The following is a 16,164-nucleotide window of genomic DNA, read 5'->3' as shown; positions in this document are numbered from 1 at the left end:
CAATGCGTTATAAAGATAATTATAACGTGTTATAATCTGCAAATATTCACAATACTTTATCAAAATAAGTATAACACATCATAAAGCATATCATAAGTATCATAATTCTTTATCATTGATGGTCACTCATTTGTTGTTACAAGTATGTATGTATGATTATTATACACATAATAGCACGAGTTGCTGAAAGCTGTTCTGTATTTTGTACACGATATATGAATAATCACAAGGAATTGAGATTTTAATGAGATTAATAAATGGATACACGATTTATTTTGAAATAAACACACCAATCTTCTACTTCTCATGTCTGATGTGCTGTTTTGTCTTTGAGCTCTTTTTGATTGTCAAACAAAGGGAGGGAGAATGAGACTACTTTTTGGTAAAAAAAAAGACCAAACAGAAAAAAAGAAAAGCACGCTCACACATGGTGTTTCCCCCTCTGCAGGAAGCCACATCATTTGTAGTCGGGCTTCAGTTTTTCCGCCTGTATGAGCCGTTACTCCAAGTGACACGGCCTTATTCCTTCAGTCGAAGCTTTGAAATGGACAGTTTAGTTTTCTGATGCCTGCAAACACCACAGAAATGAAACGACCGCGAACATTTCAAATGCAACACTTTCTCCAAAAGAAAGTTCCATCTTGACTCAGTGATGATTAATCCATCTGGGCAAATCCTGAAACATTATTAATGTGCCCTGTGTCAATCTTTATGCTCATTGTTTTCACCTCAAAAGAAAGCAACAAAACATTCACTGTAACATTGTATTTGCTGTGTAAATATCTCGATATTATTATGTTAATGCTACTTTTAGTACCCTTCACACATGGATCATCTTATCATTTGGGGGTTTCACTGCCACTACAGCGACACTGTTCACACTTACTGGAGAAGTTGTTCATACTTATACTCTGATGTCCATTTTAAAAGGATTCTGTTAAAAAGCTACAGATTCAGAAACCATTGTTGATTTGTTGATCTATTAATGCTTGATGAATACATCAAGGGTCTGAAGCAAGAAAAAACATCTGGGCGCGTCACAATAAAACTGCAGCAATGTTTTGCTGACATCTGCTGGTTAGCGTAGTTGAAGCTAAACAAGAAGCTCTGAAATTAAAAGGGATGATCAACAAGTTAAAAGAGAAGAACAAATGCATGTTTGTTTCTAAAAACATTTTTGCTGTGCTTTCTTCTCATAAATACTTGATACTTTTACCTCTTCAGGTCTCTAAAAATGATTTAATCTTTGATGAGGAGACACGATTTGACTCAATCTAAAACTGTCGGGAACCACTGGGACACAATGCTAAATCCTCCCCACAGTTAGAGTTGACTACTCCACCCCCAAGCTACAGTAAATACAAATCTCCCTGTTCGGTCTGGGTTGTGTGTTACATACAGTATATGACATGGCTGGTAGTAGTTTTAAAGAACTTGAGAAATTGGGGGCATGAGGATACTGTGTATACCCATCTTTAGCTGTCACATGGTGTCAGACATAAAAAAAAAAGGAAGTACAGGGGTTAACACTAAAACTAAAACAACAAACAAATACAATTAAAATCGGGTTGGTGTGCTTGCTGGTTAGATTCCCTGCTTACTGAGAACATACCTGTGGTAATTCTACACTAGACTCAGAGTCCATGACCCCAGTTTGTTTAGGGTCAGACCTCTGCCCTGGATTTGATGACAGTCCCATTTAACCCTCAACTCCTGCTTGTTGACCCTGCGGTAAGGAAGGTGTTGACCTCATTCTCCCTTTTTTTTAAACAAACTCTAACCCCTGAAAATGATGCTGTAAATCCACCAATCATCACTCTCAGGCCCACTGCGGATGCTGAGTTCTTATGAAGCAGTGACTGAAATACTGAGACAAACTGCTGACAGATGATCATGTTAAGACTTTTGTAATGGCAGAACAGAGGACAATAAAACTGCCTTGTGTAAGTGTGGCTGAGTACATGTCATTACTCTCTATTATCCTCTTATTATAATGTCAGTCACTATCATTATGTTATTATTATTGTTATGAATTCTCAGGATATGACCTACAAGGCATGAGAATTGCTCTCCTTCACCAGTAAATAGAACTGTTATCGCCACAATGAATCAGCTTGAATTGTTTTCAGATGTCTGTGTTTATCTGAGAGTCTTCAGATAACAACGTCCTCGACCAAATACATTATGATGTCGGGAAAGCAATAGCAGTTGTCGGATAAGGAGCAGCAAAGTAATGGAAAACAATCGGAGGACTCGGGACACCAGTGTAAACAGATAAGGGTGATAAGCAGAACAATATGGTGGTCTACCTGGCACTGATGCAAAGGCAGGGCTGCTTGTTTAGTTTGGCTGGGAACTCACAGAGGTTTCGGCGATAAAGGATGTCACACTGTAACGTCATTAGACAAAGTAGGAAATGCTGCATTTTCACCATAATCGAGATTTCCTCCAGAGACACACAACAGAGATACAAAGTTACCAACCAACCAGAAACAAAAGGGGCTGTGCACAGACGTGTATGCAGTGAAATAAATGACCAGCAGGGAGTGATGTATCATTGGTTGGTTGCTGTACTTGAGCTGGAGAGATTGGAAATATGAACTCTCCACATGCAAAGAACGACATGATGCTCACACATTTGGGCGGTTGGACTCCAGTAATCAGTGCATTCACAAAACCCTTTGATCACGCTTAATGGTGCAGGGAGGTGACTCTCTGTAACACCCATGCCTCAACATACAATCATACATCCACACATGCACGCACACACACACACACACACACACTCAAATGTATTATGAATTCCCTCAATTGATTTGGATTCATGAACATTATCAAATCATGCTCTGTCTGGATTTCCTCCGAACATTTTCCAATCAAAATAAAGAGTTTGTGACTCCACTTCTTTCAATTTCCATCTTTCTAAACAGAGTTGCTTTTGTTCCGAGCGTCAAGTGACGGGCAGAACCAGTGCTGACGGAGAGACGGCGGTGGTCAGAGTGACAGCTCGTGGGCTGTGTTGCGTGAGAGTGACTCGAGCTGTTCTCAGACTCTGTGTGGTCTGGGTGTGTGGTCTCCAGCTGACGGGCTGGGAGGAGGACAGGAGAACCCTCTGAGTGTGTGTGTGTGTGTGTGAGTGTGTGTGTGTGTGCGCTCATGTGTTTACTTTATCCAGAGTCAGGTTTGGGGCTCTCTGTAGCCATGGCTTGACTAAAAAGCTCTGCCTTCCGCCACTCAGCAGCCCCGGTCTGAAGGATAAACACATACTGCCACTACTCTGACATGGCTCATCTCAGGATCATTTTTATCATGTATACATGTGAGACCTGAGAGACCTTTAGGTTAGAGGGTCTTAGGCTGGTGTGTATTTTCTGAAACTATAGCCTTGTATAGAGTAATTGTTCGACTGCCTCTTCCTAACATTATTGAATTAGAAATTGACACAATTTCATAATCGACCTTCAGAGTGTATTCATAGATATATATTAGCATATTTGCACTTGTGACAGGTGTAACCATAGTCATGATTTCTCATCATACTTATTACTTGTTATCCTTTATATTTATTTTTTACTAATCCATCGTCTTTTAGCAAAACATCAGAAGCATGCCACATTGCATTTTACCCAAAACATAATACTTACATATAAACCTTTGAATCCTTAAGTCCTAGTTGATGACCTGATTCTTTCAGTCATTTATGCTCTGAAGTAAGACATGCATACTGAAGTAAGACATGCATACATGTTGGTTTTATGACTCAGCACTATGCATAGTGTCAGTATAATGATAAGTATTTCTCATTTTTATGGGATTTCCGATGCTCTCAAAGTGTACAGCTCAGATTAGTTTTTAAAATAATTATCCCATATTGGATGAATCTGGGTTTTATGTTTTGGTTTTCATCATTTCCTCTTTTTTCCTGTTTGTAAATATTTTGACAAAAGTGTTATGTTCAACTTGTTCATGACACAATCAAATTTGTCAATTTTATTTTACTATATTTTTTCACAGTGCCTTATTCCTTTTTTATTAAGTCCGCAGACAGACCCAATTAAAAAACACATAGGCAACACAGAATATTTAAAGGTCTCACCTTTAAGATTATAAAGTGCATATTCACATTGAAGGACATTAGACCTCATACAACCTCTGTCACGCTTCCCTCCTGCACACATACATTCAACCATTGGGCTACTCGACACTCTTCTCCCTCTCCCACAGCGATCTCAAGGGAAGGCTATGTAATGCAGCACTGCTGAGAACGCGCCATGAAAATATAAATACAACCTCGCCGCATTTCAACCATGTAAATAAACAGGGCCACCCAAATTTCCAATTAGAACTGGTGTGGAAGGCAGGAAATGGGGTAGACAAGAAGAGACCACACCCCCTTCTCTCACTCTTGCAAAGAGTCCAGGTCCAGGTCCAGGTCCAGGTTGGGGACACGGGACAAAGGCAGAAGAGAGGGGAATATAGCATTCAACATCCCACTCAAGGCTGTCTTTGCACATCCCCCTCCAGCTCCACTGCTCCTCCTCATTACCTCTCAAGGAAGGGACTCTCAGTCTTTCACACAATTCAGATATGGACATGGAAAGAATGTGTGGGATTTGATGCTTATACCTATGATCTTGGTAATACACACGATTTTTTTTGGTTCACATGCCTTCACCTCACGAGCATTTGATTTACTTCGTTTTGAGAAACAAAGCTTTACACCAGCTTGCCTTATCAGTTCCATCAAGGTTATCAGGCGATTCCTATCTGGCTGAAATGAAGCATTCTTGCTGTATTCCACGTATTCCACTTGGAACAGCTAGGCACCGTTATTATGCAGCTAAGCCCCGAGACCACCCAGGAGCTTGGGTCCAGTTGTGCGAGGCAGAGGCAGGGTCGTTGTTGAGATAAGAAAGACAAGCATTCTCTAAGGAGGGATGGTGCTTTGATAGTGTAGCGAGGTTCCCCTGATAGCTGCCTGATCAAAGTCTGATAGACCCCCTGGCATTCAGGTCGAACTCATGTGCCTGTTGGTCGATCAGTGCTTCAGCTGATGCCAGTTGGCAAACATCATGGGGCCTATTAGTTCACATAAACATACAACTTAGTGAAACTACCCCAGAGAGTCAAAGAGCTGTGTCATGAACGTCACTTTCACTCCACATATGGCTGTGGAATATCACCACAGTTCTTAATGACTTTAATTCACCCGGAAAGCGCAGAGCTCATTTCGATAAAGACGTAGAGACGAATCTGAGGTAATGATTTTTCCTCACTCTGTATGTTTGAAGCAAAGCTCGGCGGTTGAGTTGAGTTGAGGCCACTCGCACAGATAGCCATGAAAAACTGTGTCTTTGGACAAAATTCTTCCCCGTCCATCATCCATTGTTCAATGTTTATGTTTGAGTGGTCTCTGACTGCAGTGTTTCTTCCCTCATAGGCTCCCAAACAGCCATACAGGATACAGACAGTGTAAACACGGGGCTCAGGAGATCCTCTCTGCCTCGACTCTGAACTGCAAAACCTCAATGTCAACACACAGAGACACCGGCTAATGTTTACCATTTTCACTATCGTAGTTCAGTGTGTTAGCATGCTAATTTTGCTAATTAGCGCGAGAAGAAAAGTGCAGCTGAGGCTGATTGGAATGTCATTAGTTTTGAAGGTTTTTTACACAAATATCAACTTCAGGGCGCAGCTACAGGAAAAGTCAGGAGGTAACTCATGTCATTAGGATTCATCGTCTGGGCACCATGAACGTCTCTGCTAACATTGGTGCTAATCCACCATTTAGATGTTCAGATATCTTTCTGAATGACTTAAAAGCTTGACTTTTTATTGTCGCTAGGAAAGTTCACACCAAAGTCATTGAGATTCATCCTCTGGGGACCATTACCTTCTTATTAAATTGTTGAGATATTTTAGTCTGGACCAAAGTGTTGGAGAGGCCAAAATTGCTGTCTTTAGAGCCACACAGCTAACATGGCTAAAAAACTAAAATATAAGAAGATGTTCACATTAGAAGTTACTAGAAGTCATTAAGATAATTAAGAATCAGAAAGCGTATCATGTCTGACTGCACAAAATAAACCACGGGTCAAAGCTCTCATGCGTCACAGAACAGTCAAATCCCAGAGATATACAGTCCATTAGGTCTCGCGTTTGCTACTTGACGTTCCACAGTTCAGGATTCTGCCAGACTGGATTGAAAATATGGGGAAACACAATAACGCAGCATTAATTCTTAAGTGCACCACTGCAATTACATTCTTTGAGGTGTAAAAATTAAAAGGACACACTGCAAACGCTACACCAATATTGACCTTTCATTAAATGAGACTTGAAGCTTTCTGTCCTGCTTCAATGTTAATACCTCTGCAAGGCCCCGGGGGAAATGTATTTTTATCAGCAGAGTGGTGGTTTTAACAACCTCGGTTAGAACAACATGCTGGTACAGCGGGGAAACACCCCGGTGCTGGATTAAATGGCCTGCTGAACATCAGTGGGAACAACTTCGAGATCTATTTGTCCAGAGAACGTTAATTTGGTGTGTGATAATAAAGATTAGCAGACAAGCTTGTCCGTCTCTATAGGCTATGAATGGAGCTCTTGTGTGCTAGGTTATAGTTTTAACGTTGTTAATCTTGTCTACGGTTTGACTTTGTCTCATAACAGGGTGCATGTACTATGAAATATACTGTCTGGAAAACGGTTCTCGAAGCAGAATGTTTGGGATATTGAGAATGTGCAGTGTACTTGTGTTGTGACCATAAAGGCAATCATTTAGCGTAATATAATTCAGCGAGTGTAAATGTTGAGATCCCTTTCCACGATTTCTTTTTAACAAATCCATTAACTTTTACACTATTTTTTTGGGTCTGAATAAATAATGGTGTGTGTGTTTAAATTAGAAATGAATGACAAATAAAGGCTTAAACAGGCCAGTGCTGCAATGAATGTTACTTTTTACAATTTATTTTACTTAGCTCCAATCAAAACAATTACATAAATAGTCTAATAGTACCCTTTTCTGTGTTACATCATTTTTGGAGATACATTTCTTGAGATAGAAACTTGTAGTAAATTTCCTAAATTCATTTTCAGAAAATAATTTAAAGAGGAAAAAGATTTCAAAGCAATTAAAACTAAATGTGTTTTAATTAATTTTTTTAATTTTTAATTTCATTTTATGAAACCATAAATATACATTATTTTTCTTATATCTAGTGACACAACCTGAATGGATGCTTTCGCATCAATGAAAATGCACCAGAATCACCAACTAAATCAAACTCAGCACACACTCAATTCCGAGCTCGACTGTGACTGTTCTATAGCACTGCAACTTGCAACTAGCTTCTGCAAAACACACATTAACTATTCTAAAACCTTTCCTAGTATTTCTCTCATGCATTTATCAATACATATTAATACCAATTAACATGTATTGATTTAGTGTATGATGATCTTCATTGTTATCTTTCCCACTCTGATAAATATGTATCGGTATAAAGCACATTATTTGCACTTTGCCAAATACATATTACCCAGCTGTCAGTTTTGTAACTATTCAATTATACAGGCCATCATATAATGTGACAATATAATGTGACAATATTTAAATACAGCACGCTATTATCATATTATATATTATTATATTATATAATTTATGAACTTTTGACAGACAACAGTCTTATAGACCAAAACATGTCAGTTTACACATCACTTAAATTCATCAAGTCATCGGCTCGTTCCAGCTGAGACACATTGGACCACCTGTCTCTTCTGCCCAACAGGGGGCATGGTTGATCCCACCTCTGCGACCATTTTTAATTCACTTTTTGAATCAATTTTTCGCTGAGGCTTTCCAGTGTACTGTGCACGATAGGGATTTAATCATTTGAATATCAAGCCTAAAAGCAAGGAGGTTAGAATGGCAGACTCTTTGATAAATAACATTATTCACAAAATATGGGATGTTTATTCTGCCAATACAAATCATAATGTTATCATTCAAGCCGTTGATTTGAAGCACTGTGCACCTTTAACCCGTCCACTTAATGTTCCATAGTGGTAGTAGAGGTGTGTGTGTGTGTGTGTGTCCATAGTGTAAGATACTATCAATAGTATCTTACACTATGTCAGAGAGAATAAATACAGCATATAAATGCATTATAAGGCATGTGAACGCTGCACCCTCAGGGGTAAATACGTAACTATTTGGTTGTTAAATGGTCTTTGTCAGCTAAGATAATATCATCATTATGTAAGAAGCACTGTTAAAGTGCAAATTACCCACACCTGGCTTCAAAATGGAAACAATGGTGATGGAATTTAACTGCAGCCCAAAATAAATATGACATTTGCTTTCTTTCTTTAACGTTCCTTATTACAGTCGTTGGCAAAGTCTTTGATCTCAGGCTCCCTCCAAGAATGCTCATTAAATATACCTATAGTAAAAGCAAAATGAGAATCCAAGTGTAAACAGATATGTAGCAAACGCCAATCGTACGGTATATGCATAATGACAAGTACTACAAATATATACAGGTGTAAACAGTTTGTAAAACAGTGTACTTGACTGTACTACCCTCCTCCCTTTCGTCTTCATCTGTTGATTTCAATCCATCAAGATAGATTATGTGATGGATAAACCGCTCTACAACCTTCTGGAGCTGATTGAGTTTGGCAGTTTTGGCTCCCGTCTTTCTGGTGGTGTTGGTAATATCACAGGCATTTCTAAATCAATATGTCTAAAAGGATCAGAGTGTAACTCAGAGAGGCTGTCACGCCATGTCTCGTTTGGTAAGTTCAGTGCATCATCACAACAAGTGTTTAACAAGATTATATGAGGTTCACTCTGTGATTTCTTCTCTTCATGAATGCTGTTGGAGGAAACATTTCTCTCTTAAATTGGAAATATTGTCCTTTTTTATTTCTTCACATTTAGAGTGTGGTGTTGTGCATAAATCAGGTTGATAAGCATGGTGATTTGGTTAATATATAAATTGAATTTACTATTTTACGTTTAGGTTTCTATGCAGGTTTGCAGTCTTCTCACTCTACCTCCTTATTCAGTCAGAAAGCTGCAGCTGATTCAGAACGCTGCAGCTCGAGTCCTCACTAAGACCAGGAGGGTGGACCACATCACTCCAGTTCTGAGGTCTTTGCACTGGCTTCCTGTCCAACAAAGAATTGACTTTAAAATCCTGCTGTTGGTTTACAAAGCACTGAATGGTTTAGGGCCAAAATACATCTCTGATCTGCTGCTACCTTATGAACCATCCCGACCCCTCAGGTCGTCTGGGACCGGTCTACTTTCTGTTCCCAGAGTCAGAACTGAACATGGAGAAGCAGCGTTCAGTTTTTCTGCTCCCCATATCTGGAACACAGTCCCAGAAAGCTGCAGGTCTGCTGAGACCCTCAGCTCATTTAAATCAAGATTGAAGACTTTTCTGTTTGCTGCTACCTTTAATTGAACCACATTCAATTAATATATGAATCAATTTCCTGCATTTCTGCATTTTACTACTGCATTTTATTTCTTGCACTGTTCTTAATTGCTTTTAAATCTCATTTTCTTTTGCCTTATGTTTTGATGCTTTTAATGGTTTTATGTGAAGCACTTTGAATTACCTTGTTGTTGAAATGTGCTATACAAATAAACTTGCCTTGCCTTGCCTTATTCTCTCGCTCACTGCTCTTTGTAACTTGATTAAATAAACGACATGTCGCTCAACAGAAAGATTAATAGCTGATTGTTGATCATTTATCATATGACTAATGCAGCCAAGTGAGGACAATGCAGTCTAGGGTTTAACCACGGAACATGGATCATATTAATCACATTATCAAACGCAGTGTGTAGAAAGTAGGAGTGTCACTTTTGCGTTGAATGCCTTTAATGTGGTTAATATAGTTGTCCATTAAGATGCCATTGTAACTTGGACATTATCCTGCAATTAGTGCCGCCTAGGTTCGCTTGTGGTCAGGGTATTATCAACCAATCAGAAGAAAAGAAGCAGAGTCTTTAACTCTAGCGCTAGAGGGCCCTGCAGTCAGAGGTGGAGACCACTGCTGTGCCTCTAGCGTGACTGGGCAGAACACAGCTGTCAGGAGGTGCTGAGAGGCCTCTCTGCTGCTCTCAGCTGTGAAAACAGTTAACAAGAAGCCCTTCACACACACACACACACCCTCACACACACACACACACACACACACACACCCTCACACACAAACATAGAAAGATATATTGCGATATTAAGCCTTGTGACTTTGTATCTGTTGATGAATGAAGTCCTGATCATGTAATAGATGTCTCTATTCTCTAAAGTTCTTTGGCATTGTAAAAGAGAAATTGCTGCTGTAAAAGTGCAGTTCGACCGAGTGTAGTACATCCGGAGCTGATAACAGCGGGTCTAATTAGCCTACTGAGTCAGAGAGCTCATCACAATGCGTTCGGGAAGCTGTACTGCATTTGCTGATCTAAATTAAGACATAACATGACGCACCAGATCACAGGTTAGTTACACAAAATTGGTGGCTGCTGCTGAAATGCAAATATAGTCTTTAAATATACAAACACAACAAGGCATTTCTCGCATATATTCTAATCTAAAACTTCCCATTGTTTTTGCTGATACAGAGTCATCTCCGGTCTTGGTGACATATTAACACACATATAACGACTACAGTCAAACCAGGACATATCACTTGTTAAAGGTATGTCACGTGGGCTATAAAGAGGATATTGTTTCACCATTCATTGTTCCAAAGAGTAATATGAATCCTCGGGTAGTATCAAATAAATACATTTAAAATTGAACTGAGGCACGGCCCATAAAACACGCCATTTGAACAGCTTCGTGAGGCTGCCTGGCATGATCATGAAGAGAGAGAGAGGGACGAAGACTGAGAGGAAAAAACAATCATGTATCACGTATCTTTAACTTGAAATGTTATCTCTGGTGTTCATGAATAAACTTATAGAGCAAGTATGATGCACTGAGATAGACAAGCTTTTGTCTTCAAGTGCTCATCAAGCATCTGCACCCTCTCTATGCACATGTGAAACATGTGAACAGACTCTTTCTTGTTAACCTAACAGAATTGTCTGTTTCTAGTTCTTAGCATGTAATACAAACATTAAATCTCTGTCTGTTAAGTGTATGATTTCTCACATCAGCTGGATCGCACATTGGACCAGTCTCTATCTGGACCTGGTGGGGTGTTCCTGTATCAGGAAAGTTGTGAACGCGAGCCTCGGGCGGAGCCAGACGCAGGTTTTGTTTATGTCCTTAAGCCCGCATCGCGTGCCAGACAGGAGTCACCCATGTCAACACCGATTCCGAAGCATAGAATTCCCTTCCATGGAGACATTAGTCATGACTGTTTACTGTGTCTGACTCATCATTTAGCTGATTAAGTAAGCTTTCAAATCCTTAGAAGAATAACACTGAGGAATTTCAGGGCTATTTGTAAATGTGTGCCTCGCTGCTTCTCCTCAGATTGTTTAGATATGGGCCTCACCCCAACTGACAGCTTCCATTCAAGTAATGCTGCCTTTATTGTGGAACTATTTCGCTCTCACCACTGAATTCATGTCCGTGCTTAGGTGCTGGGTAGGCTCCATTTTTCTTAACTGTCATGCAAACTTCATGCAAGAGATATTTGACTTCCTTCAAAATGTGAATGCGTTGGATTTTATTCTACATTTATTTTATTCGTCCTTAGGTTGCACAGAAAGATACAACTCATAACAATCACACACCAAAAATAGCTTTGCATGCCACAAGGGTGTGTTTAACTGTCAGCCGTTGCCAAAATCACAATGAGAAGGTGTTCAAAACTAACGTACCATGTTTTCGGCGGTTGCTTAGCAGCGTGTGTTTATCTTTGTATGTTTTCCACCTTAGGAAACAGTTATAAAACATAACGTAGTGCTCATGCACAGCAGTGATTAAAGTTTCATAAGAGGAGTTATTATTTAGTTTATTTAGTATTATTCCAGTTCTGAGGTCTTTGCACTGGCTTCCTGTCCAACAAAGAATTGACTTTAAAGTCCTGCTGTTGGTTTACAAAGCACTGAATGGTTTAGGGCCAAAATACATCTCTGATCTGCTGCTACCTTATGAACCATCCCGACCCCTCAGGTCGTCTGGGACCGGTCTACTTTCTGTTCCCAGAGTCAGAACTAAACATGGAGAAGCAGCGTTCAGTTTTTCTGCTCCACATATCTGGAACAAAGTCCCAGAAAGCTGCAGGTTTGCTGAGACCCTCAGCTCATTTAAATCAAGATTGAAGACTTTTCTGTTTGCTGCTGCCTTTAATTGAACCACATTCTTACACTGCACTGCAGTCTTACACTGCACTGCAACTTTAATTCTATTTTTAGCTTTTTAGTGTTTTAATGACTTTTTAATGTTTCACTCAATGTTCTTAATTGTTTTTAAATCTCCTTTTCTTTTGCCTTGTGTTTTGATGCTTTTAATGGTTTTATGAGCACTTTGAATTACCTTGTTGAAATGTGCTGTACAAATAAACTTGCCTTGCCTTGCCTTACTTTACACACCTGTGGTATAAAACACCAGTTATTCAATAACTTACTGGACAACAATGTTTCTGTAGTTTTGTTACAACTTGTGTCTTACAGTCATCATTTCTGTCAGTTATAGTAACACTATTCTCAAACTATTTGTTCAGAAAATGACACCATTGCAACAATGAAATCCAATAGAGCAATAAACACAATCAGTCAGACTATCTAAACCATTTTATTTGGAAGTAACGCTGAATGTGTGTGCACCCGAAATGTCAGGAAATCCGTCATTGCTCAAGAAATCTGTTTGCATGCAGAACTACCAACAGGTCAAATATGAACCAGGAAGTTGATCGGGAAGCTGTGATAGACACCTGAGGTCATATTTATTTTATTCTCTTCTGGCTAACCCTTTTGTTTGTTTGTTTTATCGTCTGACTGCTTGTGTTTCTTGACCTGTTGGACTTCATAAAGTCATAAAATCTCAGACTTCATAAAGTCCCGGGATGAACACAAATGTTTCGCTCAAGTTGAAACATCTTCAACTTGCGTTGTCCCTTCTTCACATAAAGTGGACCCTGGGCCAATTTTGCGCCCACTCATGCATTTCTATGGACGTATGCAAACGCAACACCTCTGAAACTCACTTCACATTCGGTCTCCATTTCGCTTTGACTTTGGTCCCCCATCACTTTAAGCAGGAAGGGATCCCTTCATGGCCTGTTTGAACCAGAGGAACAATTACAGCGAGCAAAACCAGTTTTAATGTTCATGTAAGCGCCGGACTCTTGTTTGAAGACAGACTAGAACAATTCTAAACCTCTCCTTTAATTAACCAGTCATTGTGTATGTTAGAAAGCTATGTGCTATGTTAGAGGAAGATGGCACCACCCTAGTGCGCCTGTTATCAGTTTGGATATTTGATGCCTATTTCCCTGGGGATACTGGTACTGTGTTGTAAGGTGCCAGCGATGAGTCAGAATATAACAGAAGTAACAATGTGCTAGAACATAATACGAGCTGTTGTTATGCGATAGCAGCTAAAAACAACTTCTATTCAACACCGTTCATTTTTCATTATTACGCTCTCATTGTTCTGTTCTTCAAAGACACAACTTCGTCCCCATTATATCTGAATGGCTCGCTTACAAAGAGAAGCCACTGAGGATTTACAAAAATGTTTTTCTAAAGTTGCCCTAATGTGTGAGTCACACCATGTTTTTGGCTTCATGAATGGACATCACAGCCTCCTACACTCGGGGAGTGTCTCCTTTATTCTGTCCACTGAATTTAGCATTTGGCCAAAGTGTTCATAGTTGTTGCATGAAAAGGGCTATAAATCAACAAACACACCCAACACGCTAATAATGAACTTACATTAACTTTTAGATGATTTGCAGGATGATTTAAGGAAGAAATCCGCTCGAGGTTTTTCACTCACCATAACTTTAATGACACCGTTTGCAGCTGTGCTGTGAGGAATTTGAGCTATTTCAAGAGTCTTATTCTCCAGCTCTCTTGAAACTTGATAGACTGTGTAAATTGTTGGCTCTCTCAAGTGTCAAGAGTCAACATGTGTACTGTATTAGATTTATTATTATCATTTATTGCCATTTCTTGTGTAGCTGTCCTGCATTACGGTTGCTTGCCATTTTTATGTTGAGTTTCACGTCCAGCAAATTTATCAACCCTGTGACTGAATGACTTAAAAAAATAGACTTAGAAAGCAGGCAAAGTATGCCAGTCTCCCATGTCTGTTTCTGCGGTTACAATGGCATTGTGTTACGGCCCTTACCCAGACTATTTTTGTGCCCTTTTACCTCATAGTTTGTTGTTTTGTTGGTAGTGGTTGTTTGATCCTGAATGTAGATCAGATTACAAAGGCTTTGTTTTGATCTTGCTCCACAGCACGGCGGGCTTGGAATGACAAGAGGTCAATGGACGGGAAATGCTTTCATCGTGCCTGACTCTGCGACTCCGGCCCACCATTGTGTTTATGGGCCAAGTTCACGCCTCATGATGGGGTTCCCAGATCTTCATTAGGTACCAAGAGAGCACTGCTTTATTTTGAGAGACATCTTTATATGTTGCTCTACACTAAAGTAGGTTACAGGTGTACTGACAAATGTGGTGGCAAAGATGCAAACAAACAGCACTTTAATGTTAAGGACAGGTAAATAATATTTGAAAAAACTTGATTTACCGCGACTATTTTCATTAATATTCGCAAGATATATATCTATATATATTGCAATGAAATTAAACATCACAAAAGTAGGATTTGTTTTCTTCTCCCCCTTGACGGTTTGCTCTTCATCTCTCGATTCACAGTCTGAGTCAAAGGAAAGAGTCAGTCCGCAGACCCCCAAAGGGCAGATGACTCCGTCCTTCAAAGAGACTGAAATAGAAATGACTATTTACCTCCTTCGACCTCATCATAACCCACCTTCCCTCCTCAGACCTGACAAACACGGGGCGTAGTAAAGACAACATCCTTTCACAAGTTGTCCCACTGCCAGTTTCCTGAGAAAGATGTACCCAGTCTCTTGCAGAGTGTTGCAGAAACCTGAACTTCCCTGTTTAGCAACAACAGCTGGTGAGTCATCGCAGTGGGCTGTGAGATTCTCGTTGAAGAGAACTGATTCAGTGAGTGTAAAGGTTTGGTCTAAAAATGACAGTTTTTTGGCATGAAGCCTATAAAACAGATTTACTTTCCGTACACTATGTTGTTAGGCAGAGGAAGAGTTTAGTCTGCCATGATGTCTGTGTGGTCTGTGTTTGTTTGATAATGTTTTTGGTCATCATATGTGCACTTTAAGACAATCCATGTGCTATTATGATGTACTGTGTTTTTAACTTCTAATAATCGAACCACCTGGGAACATGCTAGCGCTCAACAGTCACAGTGGCGCTTCCTTCTAGCTCGCTTACTATAGCCTTTTTCTCACAACTCCGGACAATGTCCTGAGAATCAGGTCCGGACATTGTTCGGAGTTGTGAGAAAGCGGCTATGGAGTTTTCCTTTCACATATGTAACACGCAGCAGGAGATTGTGTCAGATGCATTCTAACCTAAATACTAACTTTGACAAGAGCGTGCAGGAGGCAGGTGACGATGCGAGTTACACCGTGGTCACGTAGCCGGTTCATAATTTGGTCATAAAGAACAGAGTCTCATGCCATTCCTTGACTTTGTCCGATGAGTTTTGCGTTGGCTCTACCAATGGACGTTCACGAAGCTCGTCGTCTCTCCAGTGAGACACTGTCTTTGGGTGAATGGCCCTTCTTCTTCAAACTCGGATGTTTGTTTTCTTCAGGTTTGGTGCCACTGTATGATATATGAAACATCATGAACACGCCAACTCGCTCTATGTGAATTCTCTGGACAATGACCTTCCCTATACACACACGTGGGCTCAATCGCACATTACACAGACTTTTGTACTTGGGAGATGGCAAGGTGAAGTCTGTTTAATGTGCCGTACGAATGATTGAGCCATTTGCGTTCTCACATACGGGAGAGCTTTCTCTGTTTTGGACTCCTCAGCTCTCATTTCTCTCAAAGTCCAGCACTGTCAAGAAAGTTTGCTATTAGTGCTAAATTTGCATGCCAAAGTTCCCTGAAGT

Source organism: Melanostigma gelatinosum, assembly GCF_949748355.1.
Source record: "Melanostigma gelatinosum genome assembly, chromosome: 15".
Lineage (NCBI taxonomy): Eukaryota > Metazoa > Chordata > Actinopteri > Perciformes > Zoarcidae > Melanostigma > Melanostigma gelatinosum.
This window is presented reverse-complemented; position numbering follows the sequence as displayed.